Raw genomic sequence first — 25,939 nt, forward strand, 5'->3', positions numbered from 1 at the left:
CTGAGGGGTGACATCGTACACTCGGTGGGCACTGAGGGGTGACAGCGTACACACGGTGGGCACTGAGGGGTGACAGCGTACACACATTGGGCACTGAGGGGTGACAGCGTACACACGGTGGGCACTGAGGGGTGACAGCGTACACACGGGGGGCACTGAGGGGTGACAGCACACACACGGGGGGGGGCACTGAGGGGTGACAGCGTACACACGGGGGGGCACTGAGGGGTGACAGCGTACACACGGGGGGCACTGAGGGGTGACAGCGTACACACGGGGGGGCACTGAGGGGTGACAGCGTACACACGGGGGGGACACTGAGGGGTGACAGCGTACACACGGGGGGGGGGCACTGAAAGGTGACAGCGTACACACGGAGGGCACTGAGGGGTGACAGCGTACACACGGGGGGGGGGGGGGGCACTGAGGGGTAACAGCGTACACACGGGGGGCACTGAGGGGTGACAGCGTACACACAGGGGGGGGGCACTGAGGGGTGACAGCGTACACACAGGGGGGGGCACTGAGGGGTGACAGCGTACACACGGGGGGGCACTGAGGGGTGGGGCAGCATACACAGAGGGGGGGCCAGTGTACTTTAACTGCTCTTACGCCGCCGGGACATTCACAGAGCTGCTGACGGGACCTCCAAGCTGACTCACAGCAGCAGCAGCCGCCGTACTCATGCCGCAGGGACCTGTAGGGAGATACACACATGGGGAGCTCATCGTACACACATGGGGGGCACAGCGTACACCCATGGGGGCACAGAGGGGGTAGCGTACACACGGGGGCACTGCGTACACATGGGGGGGCCAAGTGTACATATGGGGGGGCATACCATACCATATACTGTACCTGCTCTTACGCTGCCGGCACCTTAAAGGAGCTGCCGACGGGACCTCCAGGCTGACTCACAGCAGCAGCCGCCATACTCATGCCGCAGGGACCCGCTGTCTATCGCCGCCAGGACCTTCACGGAGCTGCCGTAGTGACCTCCAGGCTTACACGCAGCAGCAACTGCCGCTCTCATGCCACAGGGACCTGTAGGGAGATATACACATGGGGGGCTCATCATACACACATGGGGGGCTCATCGTACACACATGGGGGGCACAGAGGGGTGTAGCGTACACACGGGGGCACTGCGTACACACGGGGGGAGGCACAGCGTACACGGGGGGAGGCACAGCGTACACACGGGGGGAGGCACAGCGTACACACGGAGGGAGGCACAGCGTACACACGGGGGGAGGCACAGCGTACACACGGGGGGAGGCACAGCGTACACACGGGGGGAGGCACAGCGTACACACGGGGGGAGGCACAGCGTACACACGGGGGAGGCACAGCGTACACACGGGGGGAGGCACAGCGTACACACGGGGGGAGGCACAGCGTACACACGGGGGGGCAGGCACAGCGTACACACGGGGGGAGGCACAGCGTACACACGGGGGGAGGCACAGCGTACACACGGGGGGAGGCACAGCGTACACACGGGGGAGGCACAGCGTACACACGGGGGGGAGGCACAGCGTACACACGGGGGAGGCACAGCGTACACACGGGGGAGGCACAGCGTACACACGGGGGGAGGCACAGTGTACACGGGGAGGGAGGGCACAGCGTACACGGGGGGCACAGCGTACACACTGGGGGGGCACAGCGTACACACTGGGGGGGGCACAGCATACACACTGGGGGGGGCACAGCGTACACACTGGGGGGGGCACAGCGTACACACTGGAGGGGGCACAGTGTACACACTGGGGGGGGCACAGCGTATCCCATACTATATATACTGTACATACACACGTCCCAAACTATACATACTGCTGTACACAAACACACACACATATCCCCCAATATATATATATATATATATATATATATAATGCACACGCACGGCCCACAGTATGATTGCAAGCACAGTCCCAGTCAATACAGCCGCTCTAAGCACCCCAATAAGCCTGGCACTACCCGCCTTCCTACCGCAGGAGGTGAGCGGCCGCTGTCCTCGACTCCTCACAGCTTCTTCCTCTCGCAGCTCTGGCTGCAGTTCCCTGGCCGGCGCCAGGCCATCTACGCCCGCCCGCACTGCAGGAGGAGACCCGGCTCCTACCAGCAGCCGGGCTAGGGACTCGGGCGCCCGGTGGCAGCAGGTATAGGGATGCAGGAGAAAGGGGGCCGCCCGTGATTACGGTGGGCGCGGGTGAGAAGGGGGAGCGGTGACTGAAAGCGGGGGAGCCATGGACGCCAAGTCTCCAGTGTGGATGAAGGGACCCTGCCCCCGTCCCCAGCCTGCCACTGATCATCAGCGTCTCCTCTGTGCGCATGTGTAGGAGGGGTAGGACGTGTATATGGGGAGGGGGTGTATATATGTATGGGAAGGGGACATGTGTAGGAGGGGTAGGACATGTATATGGGAAGGGGACATGTGTAGGAGGGGTAGGACATGTATATGGAGAGGAGGTGTATATATATGTATGGGAAGGTGGAACAGGCATGCGGATGGGGTGTACATGGGAAGGGGACATATGCCGAAGGGGTGTTACATACATGACACTGACAGGAACTCCCTGTCCCCCCGTCCCCCCTTGGGGTTCTACATTCATGACAATGACTGGCACTGGGGGTGGGGGGGGACTCCATGTCCCCCCAGTAGCAGCCTCCATTTCCCAGACTCCCTCCAAAGTGCCACTAGTTTCCCCCGAGCAGCGGCCTCCGCTTCCCAGCTTCCCTCCAAAGCTCCGCTAGTTCCCCCAAGCAGCAGCCTCCACTTCCCTGCTGCCCTCCAATGCACCGCTACAGTCCTCCAGTAGGAACATGGTAGAGCCCGATTTCAGGAAGCATCAGGTGCAATTGCAAACGACAGGACGTCTGACCAATCAGCAGCTGGCACAACAACGAGGGAGTTAATCACAGTATGAGAGGCGGTAATAAGTAAATAAGCAGTGCCGTGCACACGCGTCTCTCCCTCAGACCGAGTGTGATGGGGGGAATGTGACAACTGAGCCCCATGCATACAGTGTAACGGTATACAAAGTAACGGTTGCGATTGTGTCAAGAGGGGATGGAAAATGCCAGCGTCTCTTTCTGTACTGTAATGAAATCAGCCATCTTGGTACACCTTTTTAGTGAAGTCTCTCTAAGTATGCACTGGTGGCCAATGTGCAAGTGCAACAAATTGAAATGCTATATCTTTAAAATGGGGAAAATTTCACTAAATTTAAAAAACCCTGTAACTTTCTGAAAAACCTTATCTGTGTCCAGCCAGTCTTTTAAAAATCAGCAGCGCTTCCTGCCACGCTGCTCGGCAAACAGCGCTACAAGGTCCCAGCACCCACTGTCTTCCAGCCGCAGCAGCTCCCCGGGGCAGTGCTGTCTTCCCCATTGGGGTGGGCCCCTAGGCAACTGCCCATTGTACCCAATGGGAAAGACATAACTGTTGGGGGGTTCTACTGTCACTTCTGGGGGGAGGATGGGGATGGTGTAGCTGCTGTTAGTGCTGGTGGGAGTTGAGGCTTCTAATTTCACGGCTGGGGGGGGAAGGGGATGATGGTGCAGCTTTCAGGTCATGCAGTGATGGGGTGCCGGTTCAGGGGCAGGGTCTGCAGTGGTCAGTGATGGGTGGGGCAGGGGGGATACAGCTATCAAGTTAGTGATTGGTGGGGGGGGGTACAGATGTCAGGTCAGTGATGAAGGAGATGTCTGAGTGCTAGTGTGCTTCTTACTGTGTGGTGGATGTAGCGACACTCTGGCGGCAGTTTGGACCCTTTTGGACCCAGCTGGAGCAGGACAGCAGTAGCAACGAGAACCCTCCTGGACCCAGCAGCTGAAGCAGCACCCTGGCAGCGTCTAGGACCCGGCTGAAGCAGGACAGCGGTCACGGTGCAGACCCTACTGCGTAGAAGAAGGAAGAGCGCAGGGGAGAGAAAGAGGAGAAGGGGGGACAATGGGAGAGAGAAAATAATGCTCATTAGACATTATGCAACACACCGAAATGCTCGATACACATTATACCAAACACTGTAATACCCATTACACATTATGCCACACAGTGATAGTGACATATGGGTGACAGTGGTGTGTGAGTGACATACGCAAGTGGGACAGGATGTTGGAGACAAATATTACAGTTTACCTAACTGGGCAGCGCAACAGCATCAGCCGGGAGCTGTAGATGGAGCAATCTCCTTCCCCCAGTGTCCTGCTCTCTATCAGAATGACATGCTCGCTCACCCTGCGGCCTGCGCAAATCACAATGGCACATTCCATCACTCTGCAGCCTGCGCTCTATCACACTAACACGCTCCCTCACCCAGCGGCCTGCGCTCTGTCACACTGACTCCCTCACCCTGCACTATATCACACTGACGCTCCCTCACCCTGCAGCCTGCACTATATCACACTGACGCTCCCTCACCCTGCAGCCTGCACTATATAACACTGACGCTCCCTCACCCTGCGCTAAATCACACTGACGCTCCCTCACCCTGCAGCCTGCACTATATCACACTGACGCTCTCTCACCCTGCAGCCTGCACTAAATCACACTGACATACTCCCTCGCTCAGCGGTCTGTTCTCTGTCACAATCCCTCACCCTGCGGCCTGCGCTCTATCACACTGCTCTCTATCAACACTAACACGCTCCCTCACCCAGCGGCCAGCGCTTTATCACACTGACGTGCTCCATAACTCTGGGGCATGCACTATATCACACTGACGCGCTCCCTCGCTCAGCGGTCTGCGCTCTGTCACACTCCCTCACCCCGCGGCTTGTGCTCTATCAGCCTGCTCTCTATCATGCTGTTTCACACTGACATGATTCCTCACCCTGCGGCCTGCGCTAAATCACACTGACACACTCCATCACCCTGAAGCCTGCGCTCTATCACACTAACACGCTCCCTCACCCAGCGGCATGTGCTCTATCACACTGCTCTCTATCACACTGATGCACTGTAACACACTGACATGCTTCCTCACCCTGCAGCCTGCGCTTTATCACACTGACACACTCCATCACCCTGAAGCCTGCGCTCTATAACACTAACACGCTCCCTCACCCAGCGGCATGTGCTCTATCACACTGCTCTCTATCACACTGATATGCTTCCTCACCCTGCAGCCTGCGCTTTATCACACTGACGCACTCCATCACCCTGCGCTCTATCACACTGACGTACTCGCTCACTCTGTGGCATGCACTCTGTCACACTCCCTTACCCTGGAGCCTACGCTAAATCACACTGATGCGCTCCATCACCCTGAAGCCTGCACTCTATCACACTGACGCATTCCATCACCCTGCCGCCTGTGCTCTATCACACTGACGTGCTCTCTCACTCTGTGGCATGCACTCTGTCACACTCCCTTACCCTGCGGCCTGCGCTAAATCACACTGACGCGCTCCATCACCCTGAAGCCTGCGCTCTATCACACTGACATGCTCTCTCACTCTGTGGCATGCACTCAAGGGCGTAACTACCATGGGTGCAGGGGGTGCAGCTGCTATGGGGCCCAGAGCTGAGAGGGGCCCATTTTGCCTGTCAAATTATTATATGCTTTATGCATTTTTTAGCATTAGGTGAGAAATAGGGGCCCTTATAAACTTTTGCTATGGGGCCCACATGTTTCTAGTTACGCCACTGCATGCACTCTATCACACAGATGTGCCCCCTCAATCAGCGGTCTGCACTCTGTCACACTCCCTTACCCTGGGGCCTGCGCTAAATCACACTGACGCGCTCCATCACTCAGCGGCCTGCAGGCTTTCACACACAGATGCACTCACTTGCCCTGCGGCCTAACCTTCCCTTTCCACCAGCTAATTCTAAGTCCCCCAGCAGCCTAACTCTATGTCCCTTCTAGTGCCTAAATCTAACCCTCCCTCCTCCAGCCTAATGCTAACCCACCTTACATACTTCATTTCACAGGGGAAAAAAACACACAGTAGTACTCACTTGCCTTAGGAACTTAAGGTAATCTTATAGCCATGCCTGGACTGGAAGGATGTGGAGTTGTCCCTCGTCTCCTTTCATGACAGCAGCAGCAATGTGGGCAGTAGGCCAGTAGCTGCCCTGAGCCAGGTTAGCCCCGCCCCCTGTCTCCCGTGTAGCCCCGCCCCCTGACTTCCGTGTAGCTCCGCCCCCTGACTCCTATGTAATTCTGCACTCCCTGTAAACTCCGTCCCCACTGCTCTCTCTCCTGAAAGTGACAGGCTCTGTAATAGCCGTGTCAGCTGCAATGCAACAGTGGGGACAAGCTGTGCAGCACCCCGTTCAGTTGCACAGCTTGTCTCCTGTAAAATTGTGCGGGGGGGGATCATTATTAGGTGCATGTGCACCCCCATGCATACGCCTAAGCTGCCAGGTGATCACGGGGGACTAGGACACTGAGTATGCTGTGGGGGGGATCACAGGGGGACGGGACATTGTGGATTCTGCGTGGGATCACAGGGGCACAGCACACTGGGAATGCTGCCAGGGGGACAGGACACTGGGAATACTGACATGGGATCACAGAGGGACGGGACACTAGGGATGCTGCAGGGGAACAGGACACTGGGGATGCTGTGGGGGATCACAGGGGGACAGGACACTGTGGATGCTGCGAGGAGACACCACCCCTGCCATATACCACCCTGAGCCCTTCCCCACAGAAAGCACTTTTTGAATTTCCCGGCAGTGCACGAGTGCAGTGAATAAATTAGATGACGTCACTCATCTTACAGCCACCTCTGGCACGGCACCACGGACCCTAAGAAACTGTAATTAGAACAGTGTCAGGGCTAATAAACACACAGCGTCCCCCACCCCCACTCCCACTATAACATAACCACAGCTAAATCCACTTACACAAATTATTTCAGTTTGCGAGCAGGAGTCGGCCATCTTGGTACACCCAAGTGAAGCCACTCTGTGTACTCCCCCAGCTGATGGCTTCTGCGGCTGCGCAACAAGTTGGAGCTTCTATCTCTATAATGGGGCATGTTTCACTAAATTATAAAAAAAAACTGTACCTATCTGAAAATCCTTAACCCCAAAAGGCACTCCACTGGGACAATATCTACCTAATAAAACAAACCCCAAGTCTCAATTGTTCCTCTACCCTGAGTTATGCCTTCCCAAAAAAACCCTCATAGACTAACATGGGTGACAAAGTGTCATTTCGCGAGTGTCAGGAAAAAACTGGCAGTTGGAAGTTTAGATCGCTCCCAATTGGTCATTTTTTTATATTTCGACCTGAAATTTGTCACGCAGCACCGGTTGACGATTCTACGCATACATGCCAAATTTCAGCTCAGTACGCCCAGTCACTTTTGAGGTACAGTTCCTCAAACACCATGCCCCCATCCGAAAAGTTCCCTATGGGAAAAATCCGTTCGTTGGATTCAGCCTTAATATACTACCGTGCCCTTATAATATATATATATATATATATATATATATATATATATATATATATATATATATATATATATAAGTGGACATGCAGAGGTGGGGGAACTAATTTCTCTATGCCACCTAATTACAAACCCTCCCCTCCCCCATTAGGCAGAGACAGGGCCAGTGGATTGGTTTTTGGCAGCCCCTGCAAGCTAGAATCCTTTATGTGAGAACTAAAGTGCTGGGCCAATGTGGAGGTTAAAATGTTCCACCTCACCATTAGAGGCTGTGGAACTCAGTTCCACCCCATTCCCCCTCACTTTAACCCCTGATAAATAACCTGGTATTGCATATGTTCTTATATACACATATAATACATCATTTCTATTTCTAGACTCCAACAATACAAAAGACAGGACTCGCATTGCAGAAATTAGGAAAGGTTTTTCTTTTGTTTTTTTTTAATTAGGAAAGCTATAATAGTTGTTCCTCTCTCCCTCCTTATAACACTTTTAGACTTTTAATTACATAAATTAAAGAAACTGTCAACCTTATTCACCCACTTCCATACCTTGAATGCTTATTCTCCTCTGATACATTGTGTTTTTTCAATGGGTGGAGAATTTTCTGTTGTACTTGCCTATCTAATGTTTCAATATAGGCCCCCCATGTATTATAAAACCTTTGTGCGCCCTCTTCCAAATCTACTGTTGCAATATATTTCTCTAAATATAGTGTCTTCATAAGAACGGTATTTAAGGCTTCCACCCTGGGGCATTTTTTGTCATCCAGTTATTCACTATTATAGTTATTATTGGTATCAATTTCTTGTTGCTTAATTCTATGCCCCATCCATTAATGTCAGCCCATAGAAGTGCTTTGGGATCCAAATCTATATGTATTCAAAACATATATTTAATAAAATTTACCCCTTTGTGCCAAAACCACCGAATTTTGGTGCAGTCCCAAAAATTGTGATTGAAAAATGCATTTTGTTAGTTAAATTTTGGGCATACAGATGGATCCAGCTCTATCTTTTTAGTGGATGGCGTTTCTGCTGCCATCCACCGCTAGCGGCCGGCTCCCATTTGGGGAACGCCGGCCAAAGATAAGGCTGGCTCCATCTGTATGCCCTCTTCTTCGGGAACCCTATGTTTACTTTGCCCATGTGTAATATATGCTCAATAAATAGTTCGTAAATGAACTTCTTGCAGCATTTTCAAATAGGAGAGCTTGGGAAATATTGCTGGGTACTTGTGTATTTTTGGCGGCGCCCGATTTCAGCATCATTCGATGAACGCATCGCATCGCATGCCATGTACCCGATGGCATGCGATGCGATGCGATTTTGACCCCCTATACGATGAAAAATCGTATAAGCACCCTAATGGGTGCTTACAATGTTAAATGCACCCCCACGCCACCCCCCCACTATAAACGTGAACCCGAAGCGTGGCGAGCGCAGCGAGCCCGCGAGGGGCGGCGGTACGCGTCCTACGACCTTTTTATTCCCCCACTATCCACGTCGGCGTGGAGTTGAGAATAGGAAGTGTGGCGGGCCCAGCGAGCCACCGAGCCCAAAGCGGACACCTGTGAAGCCCGCCAGGGGACGCGGATACCTGTGAAGGTATCCGCGTCCGCTCGCCACGCTTCGGGCTCGGTGGCTCGCTGCGTTTGCCACACTTTCTATTCTCAACTCCACGCCAACGTGGATAGTGGGGGTATGAAAAGGTCTTAGGACTCGTACCGCCGCCCCTCGCGGGCTAGCTGCGCTCGCCACGCTTCGGGTTCATGTTTATAGTGGGGGGGGGTGGCGTGGGGGTGCATTTAACATTGTAAGCACCCATTAGGGTGCTTAACATTGTATAAGCACCCATTAGGGTGCTTATACAATGTTTAATCGCATCGCATCCCATCGTATGGCATTGTATACCATGTACAATGGCATACAATTTGAAAATTGTATGCCATTGTACACTATGGCACGAAATCGCGTCGCATCGCATACCATCGCATGCGTTATGGTATGCGATGCGATGGGCGCCGCCAAAATACACAAGTACCTATTGCTGATTTTAACTCAGCGGCTCAGCCTAAAAGGTATAATGATAGGTTTGTCCTCTCAGCTTATTGCTTGATTATCTGTTTAATAACAGGGGTAATATTACTTTTATATAATTCTCCTATGCTCCGAGTTATTTTTATATCCAGATATTTCATTGCCCTTGGTACATATCTAAATTGTGCATAGGTCTGTTGGAATTCTATGAGGAATATAAGGAGTATATTTTTCCCTATGGTTAGAATCTCAAGGTCATAAGGTCGACATTGAATCAGTTTGAAACTATTATCTCATAATATCGCTGAAGCTCATGAGATAGATATTTAGATTTAAACAGAATGTACATTCTAAAAGGATCCATTTGCAGTAGGTTTTCTTTGACATACTGCCTGTATGTGCTACCCTTGATGATGTCTGGATAAGTAGAAATGCGTAGGGTTTGGACTGATCTCATGTCATCTACTGTTGTAACGAACTGAACAGACAAGTGGTAAAAAAATGTAAAGTTTCATTTGAATAGAAACTATTTTTATTGTCATTCTGGACATTATATATTTGATAATGATTACTGTTGTTGTGACTGTTTGAGGTGGTAATCATATCAGCGCTCTCTATTCTATTCTATCCACACCCTTTGCCTGTCCCCCACTAACAGGGGGGATTTTATAGAGTAGCTGCTTGACCATTGGAAGCACACTTGGGGTCACCTTTGTGTATCTTGTCGACCTAGACACACGTCAACCTAAATGCATGTCAATCTAATGGTCTCGACCTAATGACTGTCTAACAACTTGCTGGTCACTAACTGATCCACACATGTACGTATTTCTGTATGTATTTTTAGTCTGAGCTTTATATTCCAAAAACTGATCCTCTTATTACTGCTTTGGCTACTTACCAAAAAATTTGAGGGTCCTCTATAGCCTGTTGTTTATTGTTTTATTTATTGTCTTCCCAAAACGATTTTCCCTAAATCTATGCTGTGCTGCCTTTCTCTTAAACATATTTAGCTTCATAATTTCTTATTCTGTTAGATATGTTTCTCGTAAGCATGCAACTTCCATATGCAGTTTATTTAAATGTTAAAACCTTTTTTTTTTTGTTTTTTTATTGGGGAGTTCCAAGTAGCGAGTTTAAGATTTGACATTTCCAAAAATCTCCTCTAGGCACATATAGTCTTGTATTATTTGCTTCCTAACCAAATTTGGGATTGGGGTACTATTGAGGTACACATATACAGGGGGACAAAGACAATAAGGAGAAAACCTCTAAAAGCCCATCTAAAAGAGCCAAAAGGGGTTCCTTCTTTAACCACACATTTTTCAATTAGACTTCCCTGAAACAAAGGAAGCAACATTGTATTTGCTGTCCTTGCCTTTACCATTCCCCCATTTCACAGAGTTAGAGCTCCTAACCTCACCCCCATGTTTTCTATGCTAGTTTTACATGGAAATGTATAAACATTAATTCCTCTCGCTCTTCTCAGGGGGTGCCGGACGACTCACCAACAGTCAGGATTCCAACAGTCATTACCCCTATGTCGGAATCCCGACTGCTCCCTCGTGGGGGTTGTTCTAAATATGTCTTTGTGTCTGAGGGAACAGAGAAAACTTACAGATCACCCACAAATACTGGATACATAAGGACACATTTTCTGTTTGCTTTAACTAGCATTGAACATATCAGGCTAAATTCTCTTCTGGCCCTTGATACTGTACTTCTAAAGTATAGTCCTGGAAAATTAGAATACGATTTTCTTCCCATTTTATATCTTTCTTCTTCCTAGACAATGTCCATATTGCTTCCTTGTGTAGGAAGTTTAAACACCTGAAGATAATTGCTCTTGGGTGTATTTTTTCAGCTTCTCCCTCTCTGGATTTGCCCAGTCTATGTGCCCTTTTAATTATTTGGTCTGTGCAGCTTGTTTGAATATTTAACAGTTCTTGTAAAGTATTGCAAAGAAAATGGATGCGTAAAGGGCCCTTTAAAGACTCGGGTAGGCCTACTAGTCTTAAGTTATTTCTTCTGGCCCTATTTTCTATTTCATCCAATTTTGACCATACAGTATCTGTTGTTGTGCTTTCTGCATTTCTGAAGTTTGTCTTTTTAAAAGGGCAGTAACCTGGAACAATTCTCCAACTTTTTTTCTGTCTCTTGGACCCGGTCAGAGATCTGTTTTATCTGGCCTTTTATCTCATCTACTGCTTGTTTCATAACCTCAGCCTGGGTCTGCAATAAGGGTTCTAAGGTGTGTTTTATTGCTTGCACCATCGCTTGGTAATCCTTGCCACCCATGCTTTGTGTTGGGGATGATGCTTTACCCTCTTCGTGTCTGGTAGTATTGGCCGGGGAACCCGATTTTTCTTGCTGCCTAGTATTCGAAGTAGCAGTGGCCATGTTCACTGTCTGGTGTGAATGTTCAGCACGATCCCGCTGAGCTTTGGTTGGCATTATTGGTGAGAAAAATTTCTCCATGAGTCAGGTTCTATATTGGCTGTATTACCAATGAGTTTTGCCAGTCTCTATACTCTCTATGAAATTATCAGACCTTGTCCAAAGGTAAGGACAAAAAGTCACTTGGGTAAGAACCAGGATTCCATCTCCCACCACTGCCCTCCGTTTGCTGCTCCAAGCCATCTCCCGCATCCTCAGCAGGGACAGGCTTGCTTGGCGTTGTTGCGGCAAAAATGCAGCATGGTGTCTCCCACTCACCAGCTGTCCTTCCCCACTCTCACTGGGGTGTGTGCTCATATAGGAGGTTATTCTGATCGGAGCGGCCAAACGTGCGTACGTTCGCTATTAACGTACGCTCTCCGTACGCGGCCGTTGGGGTTAAGTCCACCCACAAGTCAGCCGCATACGTACGGCCAGAAACAACGTCGAAGGGGAGTGGCGTACAATTGAGCGTACGCCAACGTACACGGACGGCCCAGCCCTTACACTCCGACAACTGGCGTACAACAGAGCGTACGCCACCGTTTACGGACGTCTCTCGTCCGTCTTCCCACCGACTTCTTGCGGAGATCTGAGCGTACGCCAGCTTGCACGGACGGGTCCCTATTGTTTTCAATGGAAAACTCAGCTTATGTCACCGCTCGTGAGAGTGAGCGTACGTCCGTGCACGCTGGCATACCCTTCACATATATGGACCTGCAAATCTTGCCTTTCAACTACAAATCAGACAATTAATTAATTATTCTAATTGTTATTCAATTATTGTTTTCTATTAACTCAATTGTCTACCTTAATAAAGACCCTAATAAAACAACATTTTAACCCTCATTACATGTATATTTGTTATGTTCTAATGTGGCATTTTAATCACTATCTATGTGTCCCCATATTGCTGTTACTTTTAAATCAAGTTATGTTGGTGTTTCTGTATATGTACTAAATTATGTCCATAATTAGTTTGTCCAAAATGTGTAACATGTATACCTACCCTGATGTTATGTGTGATGTTTTAATCTAACAACATTAAACATTCATGCATTTTCACTATGTGTTATTTTACTCAAAAACACACACATTCACACATCAATCATTACCCCTCACCTCAAATTACAAATATAACTTACATTACACATCTGTATGTACCTACCCTTACAAGCCCTCTAACATATTTATTATTAAAAACACAGGCAACTTCTAACTGAACTTAAACTTTTATTACGAACAAACATAATAAGGGGGGGGGGATAAAAATAAATTAAATGCGGGCCTCCAAACGTAAAAAAAGAAGATTTAAATAAAAAAGGGTAAGGAATATCTCCCGCAAGATGTTGTCCACCTCCTCCTGTTGCTGTTCAGTGTCTGTAGTGAAGGGATAAAAAAAAAAAAAATTAATATATAACATACACAAATGTTTGTTGTATTTGTAAATAATAAAAAGTTGTGAGTTATGTGTGAAGGCCACATACATTTTTAAACTACATTGAAGATGGGTCTGCTGTAAACACAGTACTAAAAAATAATATGTTAACACACACATACTGTACATAGTAAATAACATTAATTAAATTACTCCTTCTTGGATGAATGTATGCTGTATCCCAATTGGTAGTTTGGTTTTGGGGGACTCTCCTCTAACCTCACAATTAGGCTGTGCTATTTAAGGGTTATGACATTGTTGCGGCTTAAGCACTCCTTACTATTTTAAATTTGGGACATTGCTGTACAAATTATAGGCCTAAAGCTATGTTTGTAAAGCATGCATCCGCATGGCCTCACACACTATTAACAAAACAATCTATAAATTTATGTTGCACATCATGCTGGGAAGTGGAGTTACCCAACACCTGGAGCCACATAACTACAACACCACTAATGTCGGATATCTCATTGGATGTACTGTTATGTCAATTATTCAAGGGGTGAGGCATGGCCACATTCCAAAAAACCACCAAGGGGACCCTTGTTCCTGGAGAAGGACAGGCCACACCTCATGGTCGCCCTGCACTGATATGTTGCAACTAATGTTGATGTTGGATACACATATGTGGTTGTTGTGATTGTTTATGTGTAGAAATGTGTAGGTAAACATTAGACACATTATTTACTTACGGCTAGTTGAGCCATCCTGCTCGCCGCTGGTTGGGTGTGCGGTGGTTGGGGGGGTCAGGAGCAAGGGGGATGGGATAGGACTTGGGATACTGGTAGTGGGTGTGAGTGGGGATTGGAGAGGTTTGGGGGTGGGTGGTGGAGAGGTGTAGGGGGGTTGGAAATGGGGTGGGGAGGGGGTGGGGGTAGGGGTGTGGGTGGGGGTTGGGGAGGGGGTGGGGGTAGGGGAGGGGGTGGGGGTTGGGGAGGGGGTGGGGGTAGGGGTGTGGGTTGGGGAGGGGGTGGGGGTTGGGGAAGGGGTGTGGGTGGGGGTTGGGGAGGGGGTGGGGGTGGGGGAGGGGGTGGGGGTGGGGGTTGGGGAAGGGGTGTGGGTGGGGGTTGGGGTGGGGGTGGGGGAGGGGGTGGGGGTTGGGGAGGGGGTGGGGGTTGGGGAGTGGCTGGTGGAAGGGGATGGGGAAATTTGGTGGGCCCCAGCTTGACCCATTGTCTCCTCCTCTTCCTCCTCCTCTTCCTCCTCCTCTTCCTCCTCTTCCTCCTCCTCGTCTGGCTGCTCCTGGGCTGCCTGCTCCTGGGCTGCCTGGTCCCGGGCTGCCTGGTCCCGGGCTTCTATGCGGGCTCTTGCCCATGCTGAAATGTTCATGTTGATGGCATAGAAATCGAAGATTGGGTTTCATAAAAAAGGGGGAAAGAAAAATTCACATTAGTCATGCTCATAACCTTCCAAATTATCATTGCTGTTATATTTCAGACATTTATCATGCAAACTAATTGATATGCTACACCCAAAAACTGAGCAACTACTTAAACCCCCCCCCTATACACCCCCTATACACCCCATATACACCCCATATACACCCCCTATACACCCCATATACACCCCCTATACACCCCCTATACACCCCCTATACACCCCCTATACACCCCATATACACCCCATATACACCCATATACACCCCATATACACCCCATATACACCCATATACATCCCATATACACCCCATATACACCCCCTATACACCCCCTATACACCCCCTATACACCCCTATACACCCCATATACACCCCATATACACCCCATATACACCCCCTATACACCCCCTATACACCCCCTATACACCCATATACACCCCATATACACCCCCTATACACCCCATATACACCCATATACACCCACATACTCAGGAACATATTTATAAAAAGTACAGAAATCATTTGCAAAAAAACGCAGACATACTAGTCATAAAAACTTACATCGGGCAATATGGCGGCGAAGTGTACAAAGCAACACTGGCTGCCGCCGGCGCAGGTCAGACCAGCGCCGCTCAACTTGGCCCAGGCTTCTGCGGACGCCGGTCCGGGTGTATATTAGGCGGCGGGCAGCAGTATACGCCTGCCGCTTGTCCATGTTGGACACATATGGGCCCCTGGGCCCCAGGTGACGGTCCATGACCTCAACCAAGGCCAACAGCTCCTGTGTCGAAAACGCCCTAGCCCTGGTTGAAGTCATAGTGGCAATGGCGCAGTTAATAATTGCAGGTAAATATATCACTTTTGGTGCTTGCTGATTGGTGTAAAAAATTGTTTGTTTGGTATTAACTTTATTAATCCTTCTTACATTAACAAACTGGATGCGAATAGAAACTTACGCGGACCGTTCCGATATACACACACCATAACCAACAGCATGCATTCAATGTATAGAGAGTAACTGTATATACAGTGTGCGTAAAAGAATACACGCAACCGTCTACTAATAAATACGCTGCTAAAAGGGGCACAATACACCGATTTCCATGGAGAGACGTACTGTATATACAGTGTGCGGAAAAGAATACACGCAACCGTCTACTAATAAATACGCTGCTAAAAGGGGCACAATGCAACATGTTGGTGTATGACAATTTCATACTCATTACATATGTAAGGAAAGCATTATAACGTGATGTTTTAAAATGTGACTCACAAAGCATACACGAACTCCAACAGATACCAGCTGACAACACTCATCATTGGAATGACAGGTGCACACATTTCACGATGTAGCACACAATGCTCCACAACCTGTGTATGTGCATATACAGGTGATTGATCAGGTGCGTGGAGACCTGCGTAATTTAAGCGGCAATTATCGGCGGGAAATATCGGCGTAAATTAGCAAGTACATTGCGGGGAAAAATATACGCCCCCTTGTTCATGGCGGGAGATTAACATATAAATATTCAGTCAGATGCAGGCCAGAATTGCTGCAAACATGTCTAACTCAGACGATTCCGCAGCTGAGGACGCTCTACAGAGAGCACAAGCAGAATCCCTGCTTGAAGCTTTACAGAAGAGGGAACAGGAGCGGAGAAGGAGGGCTCAAGAGAGAAGTAGCCTGCAAGACCAAGCGGGCCCCTCACTAACAGGCCCTGTTCAACCTCCACCAGCTCCACAAGGGCCAAGCAACCAGCCAGAACAAGAGGTTGCATCTCTCCAAACAGGTGTGACCCAGCAGGTGCATGTTGAGAGAACTGGGGCCACCAGAAAACGAGCTGCAACATCTAGGGTGAGGACTGAGCAGGATACCACCACCAAAAAGAGAAACCCTGCATTTGTAGAGGCATAATTAAGAATTTTAGTGCCCAGAGCACGCGAATGGATAGAATTGCCAACCAGGAAGCCGGGTGCCAGTGCAAGGAGAAACCTTTGGGACAAGATCACAGAGGAAGTGAACCAGATGTCACCAGTGGTCAGAGATTGGCTATCGGTGAAGAAAAGGCAAGTGTGTTTGTCCCCCTGATAATGTCATATGTGTGTACATATGTTACATGTATGTTTTGAGAATAATAGAAAGGTGTGTTTGTAGATAGTGCTACACTTCAATGTCACATGTGAACACAACCATGTCTAATAACCCACATTGATATATGAAACATGCACCATTGGTGTGATGTGAGGTTATGGGCACAGTTCTGCTCATGTGAAGTATGTGAAGTATGTGATGGGACAAGAGAAAGTGTGTTTTGGAAAGAGTTGTTGTAAAGGTGCCCATACACGTTACAATTATTGTATACAATATTGTATACAATATCGCATCTCATAGCATATCGGTTTAGCGATGAGTACAAAAAGTATGTGCAGCACATACTTTTTGTACTAGATCTCATCTCATCTGATCTCATCGCAAAACCGATATGCTATGAGATGCAATATTGTATACAATAATTGTAACGTGTATGGGCACCTTTACATGTTCCATATGATGCAACTGAAACAAGAATGAGCAAACTGTGCACATGTAGCTGGTGAGAAACTACACATCCCAGTATGCCATCCCATAGTTAAATGACTCCATAATAACCACACTGTCAAGCTATGGTGGAATGTGTAGTTTCACAACAGGTGGAGGTGCCTAATTTGGCCATGGATGATGTCATTTCTGCATAGTGATCTATGTATGTGCATTTAGTGGCCTAATGAATGAGATGAGACACTGAAATGCCTCCTAATGGAGACATTAATGTGTGTGTGGGACACATATGGCTAAAAAACATAAGATCACCCACACTAGGAAATGTCACGTAGTCATGATGTTCACTAGCACAGTGGTGCACATATCTCATGGTGATATTTGTATTTTTAAACTTGTAGGTGGACAGACTTCAAATCGACACTGAAGAGGAAGATGACTGACCGGTACAACCACAGCATGTCCACCGGGAGAGGTCCTATGCCCGATAATTTGGAGTATACCCCCCTGGAGCAGGACGCCTTGGAAGTCATTGATGTGGCCGAGGTCAGGGGGATCTCCAATATGGACAGTGAGCTCCCGGCGGAGGTCTTTGATGCTGCTTTTGATGGTAAGTCACAGTAATGCATTGTATTTTGAAAGATATTTTTTAGTGCGTATGTGATGGTGACATTGTTTTCAATTATTATCCTAGCAGAAGCAGAAACCCAGGATGAACCGGCAGCATCTTCCTCTGCAGAGCTACAGGTGGAGCAAGTGGTCCAGCCTCCACCAAGAAGACACCCCCAGCCCCAGCCACAGGAGACATGGGATGAGAGCGTGATGGTGATGCTTGAGAGGATCGAGCAGCAAGGGGTGGATGCTGCGCTCCGTCAGCAGCAGATTGGGGAATTTTTGGAGGATTGGAAGGCCACAAACAGGCAGCAGTGTGAGGCCTTCAACCGCATGAATGACACTCTGGCGGCTGGCATGCAAAGCATTGGCCAACACCTCAGCCGCCAGAATGACATTCTTGCGGAGCTGCTGACCACCGCCAGGTCCCTAAGGGACAATCCCCCATCTGCTGGCCCACCCCAAGCTGCTCCCCAACCTTCCACCTCTGCTGACCCTCCTGTGTCCACTAGGGGAAGACGCCGCAAGCCATCTGACCCAAAGGCCCCTGTCCCCAAGGCCCCATCTAAAAGGGGGAAAAAAGGGCCCAAATAATGAGACCTGGTTCACTTCCTCTGTGGTTGGACCCCAAATGTTTAAATTGCACTGGACATCCACTTCCTGAGTTGGCCATCGATCCATTTCCGTGCCATGGGCATTAAAGTTCTTATTTTGACCTCTACAAATGCAGGATACATTTTTGGTGGTGTGTATCTTGCTTAGTATTCACCCTGGTTGTTGCAGTACGTATTCTGGTGTCCCCATTTCTTTCACCATTGCATTTGCAGGGTAACACATGTTTGGAGATATGCAACCTCTTGTTCTGGTTGTTTTTTTAGTTTTGTGTCTATTTTATTTGTTTATTTGATTTATGACATGAAAGTGTCAAATAAGCTGTGATGCTGAACAGCAAATAAATTTATTTTACCAATTAAAACAAAATTGTTGTATGTGTAATTTCTTGTGTGAAACAAATACTAGATTTATGTGTACTTACTGACCAGGGTATTTTTGAACATTTGTTGAAGTGTGGTAGAAGTTTCCCATGTGTAACCCTCTCCATGGCCATTCCCATGTTCCTATCCAACTTTTCCCTGCTCATTAGTTTGTGTCAACACATGTGCAGAGCAACTTTATAGGTGAGAAAGCAGTTTGTGTGCAGGTGAGGTAGCTCCTACAGTAGTAGGTAAAAGCAGGTCCAGAACAATGCTTTCCTCATGGAGTGGGTGAGGCAGACAAACAAGGGTCAAAAGGTACATTTGTGTAGGAATGCATATGTGTCCTCCCTAAAAAAAGATGTGTGAATCGGCCAAACATGAGAAAATTGCTTGTGAACAAACATGTATAACTTTTTAAATATATATGATTTTACAGTGTCATAAGCAGATGTAGGAATCCTTTGTTAGAGAGATGTGAGTGCAATAATGTGATTGGTGGCATCTTACATCCAGAGTGTAGTCAAATCCAATTCATAGCAGATCAGATAGTGGTACAGTTCTGTATTTTGGGTACTATACAAAGATTGTGTGCAAAATAGTGGGCATGGGCTTAAAACATTGCTGAAACATCCTTTGTAGGTGTTAGATGTGGTTTATGTTATTGTATCATAAATACAAAACCTATGTTTATATTACAGTGAACACGTTGACACATGTCGACTTGTGTAGATTGAGTGTGCTACTGTGTAAAGTCTATGAAAGCACGTAGTGAATGTGTATAACTGTTTAGCAAATACCTACCTTAGCATATATAAGCAGGTCTTAAAAAGATTCTTACCTTAAATTAAACAAACCTTTAAATGTAGAGAAGTATAGAAAGATAAGCTTCCAATGTGTTTGAGTGCTGTGTGTGGCTTGCAGGTAGTGAAATCATGGTTTGGACTTAATAGACTGCAGCATTGCTTATTACATTCAGGTGTATGTGTTTGAGTAGTAATCAGCGTAAATTAGCAAACCCAGGCGCACGCAGGCATGCGGTATCTGTAGGGGTGGTCTGAGGTGGCGGTTGGCGGCCGCCTGTTTTGTGTCCGAAATGAACGGTGCTTTAGTCGATCGTGCGGTAGTAGCACCGCTCATTTTTGGTGCACACCCCCGTGTACGCCCATGTTTACGCCCATTTTCCCTCATTATTTCGGCCGCTCCCCTCAACACGCCCCTATGCCGCCCCCAATGCCCGTACACTCGCGTACAGGTTTTTTCGCACGTAGAGACCCGTCCGTAAGCGTTGTGGAGTGTTCGCGCCTGCGCATTAGCAAATGTACGCATGCGCAGATCATAAAAAATCCCGGGACGTACGCATACGGCCCGGCCGCGCCAACCAGAATAAGGCCCATGGAGTCTCTGCATTGTTACAGCAGGAACGCAGCACAGTGTCTCTCACTCGCAGGCTATTCTTCCCCGCTCTCGCAGGGGTGTCAGCTTGTGTGGAGTCTCTGCAGTGTCACTGTGGGAACACAGCATTGCATCTCTCACTCACTGGCTAACCTTCCCCGCTCTCACTGGGGTCTCTGTACATGTTCCCATCCTGCTTCAGCAGTCAGGTAGGTTTGGCTGCACACAGGTATCGCTGCCACAGTGGGTGTTCTGTGGGGGTAGAGGTAAAACTTCAGGCACTCTCCATTCACCACCTATGGAGGTCTAACACAGGGGAGGTAATGGAGCTCGCTCCCCCTGCAGCCTATTCCATGCCACCGGAACTGGAAGTCTCCTGCAGAATATTGTCTTTTAACATTTCATTTAATTTATTTGAAGAGTGGTGTTAGGATAATTAAGTTTAAGATCTTACTGTCATGCTTGTTTTAAAGCTTGTTTATAAACTACCTAATGACTAAAAAAAGAAAAAATATTTTCAAATATAAGCTATTGTTATTCTTTTGATTGTAGATTGATTGATTGGTCAAAATGCAGTGTCTTGAAAAACAATACAATGAGAACGATTTAACAATTAAAAATGCAACTGAATAAACTGTGCTTTAGAAGCACTCAGTCCTGATTGGCTGATACCTACAGCCAATCAGAGCAAAGTGCTTCTGTAGCTTTCTGACAGCATGATTGTGACAGCTGAGGAAGTTTCAGTGCGGGGTGAGCTGCTGCAGGAGATGACAGGGTCAATGCTGGAGCCTGGATTTGTAAGTATAGGTGTAACATGAATTTGTGTATAATAATATTTCACTGTTCTCTGTGTCTGTGGATTTTTTTTCAACATTATTTTTACAGGTGAACTACAAGTCCAATGCTCTGCATGCTGGGACTTGTGGTTTGCCAAGTTACTGCATGCGGGGGAGTACTGCTGGGACTTGTAGTTCACCTGTAAAAACCAATGGTTTCCCACTTCCGGGTACATGCAGGGAGCAGCCTGATACACGCTGCTTTGCTACAGGACCAACCACCAGCCCCCTAAATCACCTGGCTGCGCTCTCTACCTCCTCCTCACTCTCCATGGAGAAATTCTTGTCTCCGCCAGGACACCGCAGCAGCAGAGGGGAGACAAGCATCATACCGAATCCAATATGGCACCGGCGGAAGACAGCTCCACACAACCCTACTTGTAAGCAGCAGTAATACCAGGTACTGCAACACACACAGCCCTGACTCCCCAGTGACTTACAGTGGGGTGTGGTATGGGACTCCGACAGTCGGGATCCCGACAGTCATTATCCCGACGTTGGGATCCCGACTGCCCGGAGTCAGACAGCATGGCGAGTGCAAAAAAGCCCCTTGCGGGCACGGAGGCTCGCTACGCGAGCCACCTATTCTACTCTCCCTCTATGGGGGTCGTGGACCCCCACGAGGGAAAATAGCGGGTTGGTCACCCGGCTGCCGGCGTTTTGACAGTCGGGATGCCGACGTCGGGTAATGTCGGGAACCCGTCCGGCACCCCTTACAGTGACATTGTGGCTGCTATTACCACCACTATGTCCCCCATGTTATTCAAAGCATTAGCAGACATTACCCAGCAGCTGCAGCACCTCAGTGTTAGGGTATCAGATAATGAATACAAAATTGGTGCAGTGGGTCATGATATGCACAATGCCCAGTCTGACATCATTAAACTCCAGAAGGAAAACTCCCAGCTATGGAACAAAATTGATGACATGGAGAATCGCTCGAGAAGGAATAATATCAGAGTGGTAGGTCTCCCTAAATCTGTCCGTGGAGAAGCCCCCTCATTCTTTGCCACAGTCTCTCCACCTGCATTACTGAGCATAAAACAGGAATGCAAGGATTTAGGAGGTTATACTCTCTGACTCGCTTGGATAATTCGGTCAGAGTTTCAGTCCGCCAAGTGCTTGTGCAGCTGCACTCCACTGAGTACGGACATAACTCAGTGACCAGAGAAACTCTGCCTTGCATGATCAGACACAGTGGGCGTAATGAGGGCGTATCACAGGGCGCAGCATAAAAACTGGGCACAATTGGGTGGTAACCGGAGCATGCATGTGGGTCGTGAGAAAAAGTGCTGGGCGTACGCCTCGCTCAAATCACCGAGCACTCGGACCTGTTCACATGAGAAACACTCCGAAGAAAAAAGCAAGTCTCATGCCTCGCAGCCCTGCCGCATCAGCAGGCCCGCATTTGCTCAGACAATCAACATGCACAATAGCTACATTACTTTCAGCTGCAGCATAGAGGTTTCTCTCATTTATCAATTAACTAACTACATGGCAGCAACATGGGAAGCACACTTTTAAACTTTAACGATTTACACTTCTCTGCGTTCAAATCACTAGTATATTTCATTGCTCTAACACAATTTGTATTACAATTGGGAAAGGCATTCAATTAATAATATGCAATAAACAACATACACTTTGTGTAATTGGGTAATGGGTTTGAGTATGAGTTTGATTCATGCTGGGCCACGTTAAACACCGGCAGATGGTGTTTGCCTGCCAGTATGGCCGCCGGCACACAGGAAGTCCGTGCAAACAATGTAAGTTCTGTACGCAGAAGGTAGCGTACATGCATTAGCCCGCCACTCCCCTTTATGTGTTGTTCTGAACAAACGATTTCAGTGACCTTATAGGCGTGCCTTCGCTCACCATGTGGGTGCGGGGTGCATCCGTTCGGCTGCGTGGGAATGCATATCCAAAGGAATTAACCAGAATAAGTGATAGACAGTGATAGAGAGTATACACAGAGTGGGTCCCAAATGAGATGCGCTCCAGAGCAGTTTTATTTTGGTGCATAAATTATCTGCACAAGGTGGCATTCTGGAGTGCCTCACTGAAAATACAAACCCTAATGTGGGAAGGTCACAGGATTCATATATTCCAGAATTATTCTGTGGAACTTTCTAGAATGCGAAAATCTTTCTCCCCTCTCTGCTCCAGATTAGTACCTGAAAAGAAGAAATTTACTCTCATATACCTTTCTCGACTACGCATATTCAAAGCGGACTCTCACTATGACTTTAATACACCAGAAGATGCAAAACCAGGTTGATTTTGCCATGTCATGGATTGCTGCTTTAAAAAAAAAAATGGGAAAACTCTCCCAAAATATCTCACTTTCTGAAACTCTCACCCTATTACATTTGGCCCACTTGGTCTGCAGTCTTCTCTCCCACTGACCCATTTCTACAGTACATCACTGAAAATCTTCCTGAGAAAGCCGTAGACGATTGTGAACTAATGTCACTTTCACACGATCCTCCCTGCTCTCTCTTAAGTCACGAAGGATGAGTTTATATATGTTTAGATAAGTCCCCCGTGTTTTGTCTTTCTACATTTCTCGACCCCCCCCCTTTCCTCATGTGTTTCTATTTTATATAGATGTTTTGAAGTGCCCATCTCCATGCCTATTCCTCAGGATACAATGCTGAACACCCTAGATGTCCTTGACAGATCTTAAATTCGCCTCCTTTATTGTACTGTATTGCTCCTTTACTCACCTGCAAAACATTGTATGGCAAAGCTTTATATTCAGAAACAAGCCGTTAATATTGCATGTTTACAGGGAGCCCGCTTACTTCCCCCTGAAATTCCAAAACTCCAATTGTATAATTAGAGAGTACTTGACTCAGCCCCATTTAGTAGCAAGGCGAGAAGTATAGTAATTTTAGCTTCAAAATCAATACCCATTGACATAATCTCTATCCAGGTAGATACCTATGGCCGATACTTGATAATGTCCTTGAAAATATTTAATAACCCATATATATATTATGCTCGATATATTCTCCAAATGTTTACTCCAGAGTTTTCTTTAAGAATATTGTCAGGATATTACTCCCGTATACAGGGACCCCCATAATTCTGTGCAGTGACTTTAACCTAACCTCCCTTCCCATTCTAGATAGATCAGCAATCCCTAAACAAGCCAGATATAACCCTAAAATTGGTATTCCCTTCTTACTAAAATCTCTCCAACTACTGTAGTTGATGCTTGGAGAGCCTTGCACTTCATCCAATGTGAATATACCTGCCTATTCCCCACACATATCTAGGATATACTTTACACAAAATGTGTCTCAGTAGACCGTTTCCTCAATACCATAGAAGCGGAATACCATAGAAGCGGAAATACACCCCATAGTCTTATCAGACCATGCTTTGATTCGTGTCAAGATACGAACTTCCAAAGAGAGTTCTAATTACTGTACAAAGTGTGGCGCTTCCCCACACGTTTGGCACATTCCCCCATTTCTGCAATGTCTAGAGTCCGCCTGGTCTGAATTTCATGCCAATAATGCAGGAACACTCTTACTAACCGATCTTCATGGCTAAGGTGCTGTTGGTGGAAGCCTTGCAGACCATGACAGATAAAATACATTTTATTTCCAATTACAGATATCATTAATTTTGTAACAAAACTTGAAAACTGCTCTCAAACATACTGTATTAAGTTCCACTAGATTTCCTATCATGGTACACCACTTACGCAAGCCTGATGATACACTCACCTCTTGCACAGATATCAGAAATTATGTCAGAATTCTATGTGGAAATTTAGGTACTTCTGTACTTTCACGGCTCCAGCATGGCGCCGCGCGTCAGAGTCCCCTTGCGGGGCTCGCTTCGCTCGCCCACGCTGCGGGCTCGGTGGCTCGCTACGCTCGCCACGCTAATTAAAATCAACTCCATGCCAAAATGGATAGTGGAGGTATGAACTATCCATGTTGGCATGGCGTTAACTTAGTTTATTTTACTTAGTTAGTGGCGAGCGTAACCCGGAAGTACGCGCGGCGCCATGCTGGCGCAGTGAAAGTAAAGAAGTACCGAAATTTATTCTGATGCATGCTCTCCCACTGATGACTCGGACCCTCCAACAAGCCCTCCCACATTAATACCTAGCCAAGATTTATGGTCCACACTACCATTCCCCAAATGCCTCCAGAATTCATAACCCCTCTCACTGCCCCCATTTCCATAGATTAAGTCCTAAACGTTATTAAAACCCTGAAGCCAGCTAAAGCTCCAGGCCCGGATGGGTTTTCAGGAGACTTCTACTGAATGCTCCCTAACACATTTGCCCCAGTATTAGTATCTGTATTTAACAATATCCTCATAAATGATTACATCCCTTCCCATTTCAATTCTGACATAATAAAAGTACTCCCTAAACCAGGCAGAGATCTATCTAAACCAGGCTCCTATAGACCTATTTCACTCCTTAATTTTGACTACAAAGTCCCTACCAAAATCCTGACCAATAGACTTAATCCAGTTCTGCCCCACATTATACACACAGACTAAACGGGCTTTATTACTGCGAGACATTCTATAATAAATGTACGGAAAATTCTAGCAGCTACATAATTAACTTATTTAACCCCTTCCCGACATTTGACGTATATATACGTCATGGCCGGGAAGTACTTCCCGACACATGACGTATATATACGTCATGACTTCTAACTGTCACTGCGTCTAGAGACGCAGTGACAGAGGGACGATGTCTGCTGTCCCTGACAGCAGACATGTCCCTGCATGCCCAGGGGGGGCTGCGATGCCGCCCCCCCGTCGGAGATCGCTGTGATTGGCTGTTCAGTGTGAACAGCCATTCACAGCGTTTTTTGTGTCACCGGCGAATAACGTTCGC

General features: G+C 47.7%; 1 long non-coding RNA gene across 1 annotated transcript; it reads right to left on the minus strand.

Annotated features, from left to right (window-relative positions):
* Positions 1-950: 950 nt before the first annotated feature.
* LOC146021409 (uncharacterized) lies at positions 951-6,037 on the minus strand. Its single transcript, XR_014450897.1, has 3 exons — positions 5,972-6,037; positions 3,738-3,906; positions 951-1,044 (listed from the first exon to the last, which is right to left on the minus strand). It is a non-coding gene; the product is annotated as an uncharacterized LOC146021409 (long non-coding RNA).
* Between the last annotated feature and the right edge of the window lie 19,902 nt (positions 6,038-25,939).

The sequence above is a fragment of the Crinia signifera genome, chromosome 7, assembly GCF_055691185.1.
Source record: "Crinia signifera chromosome 7, ASM5569118v1, whole genome shotgun sequence".
In the NCBI taxonomy this organism is placed as follows: Eukaryota; Metazoa; Chordata; class Amphibia; order Anura; family Myobatrachidae; genus Crinia; species Crinia signifera.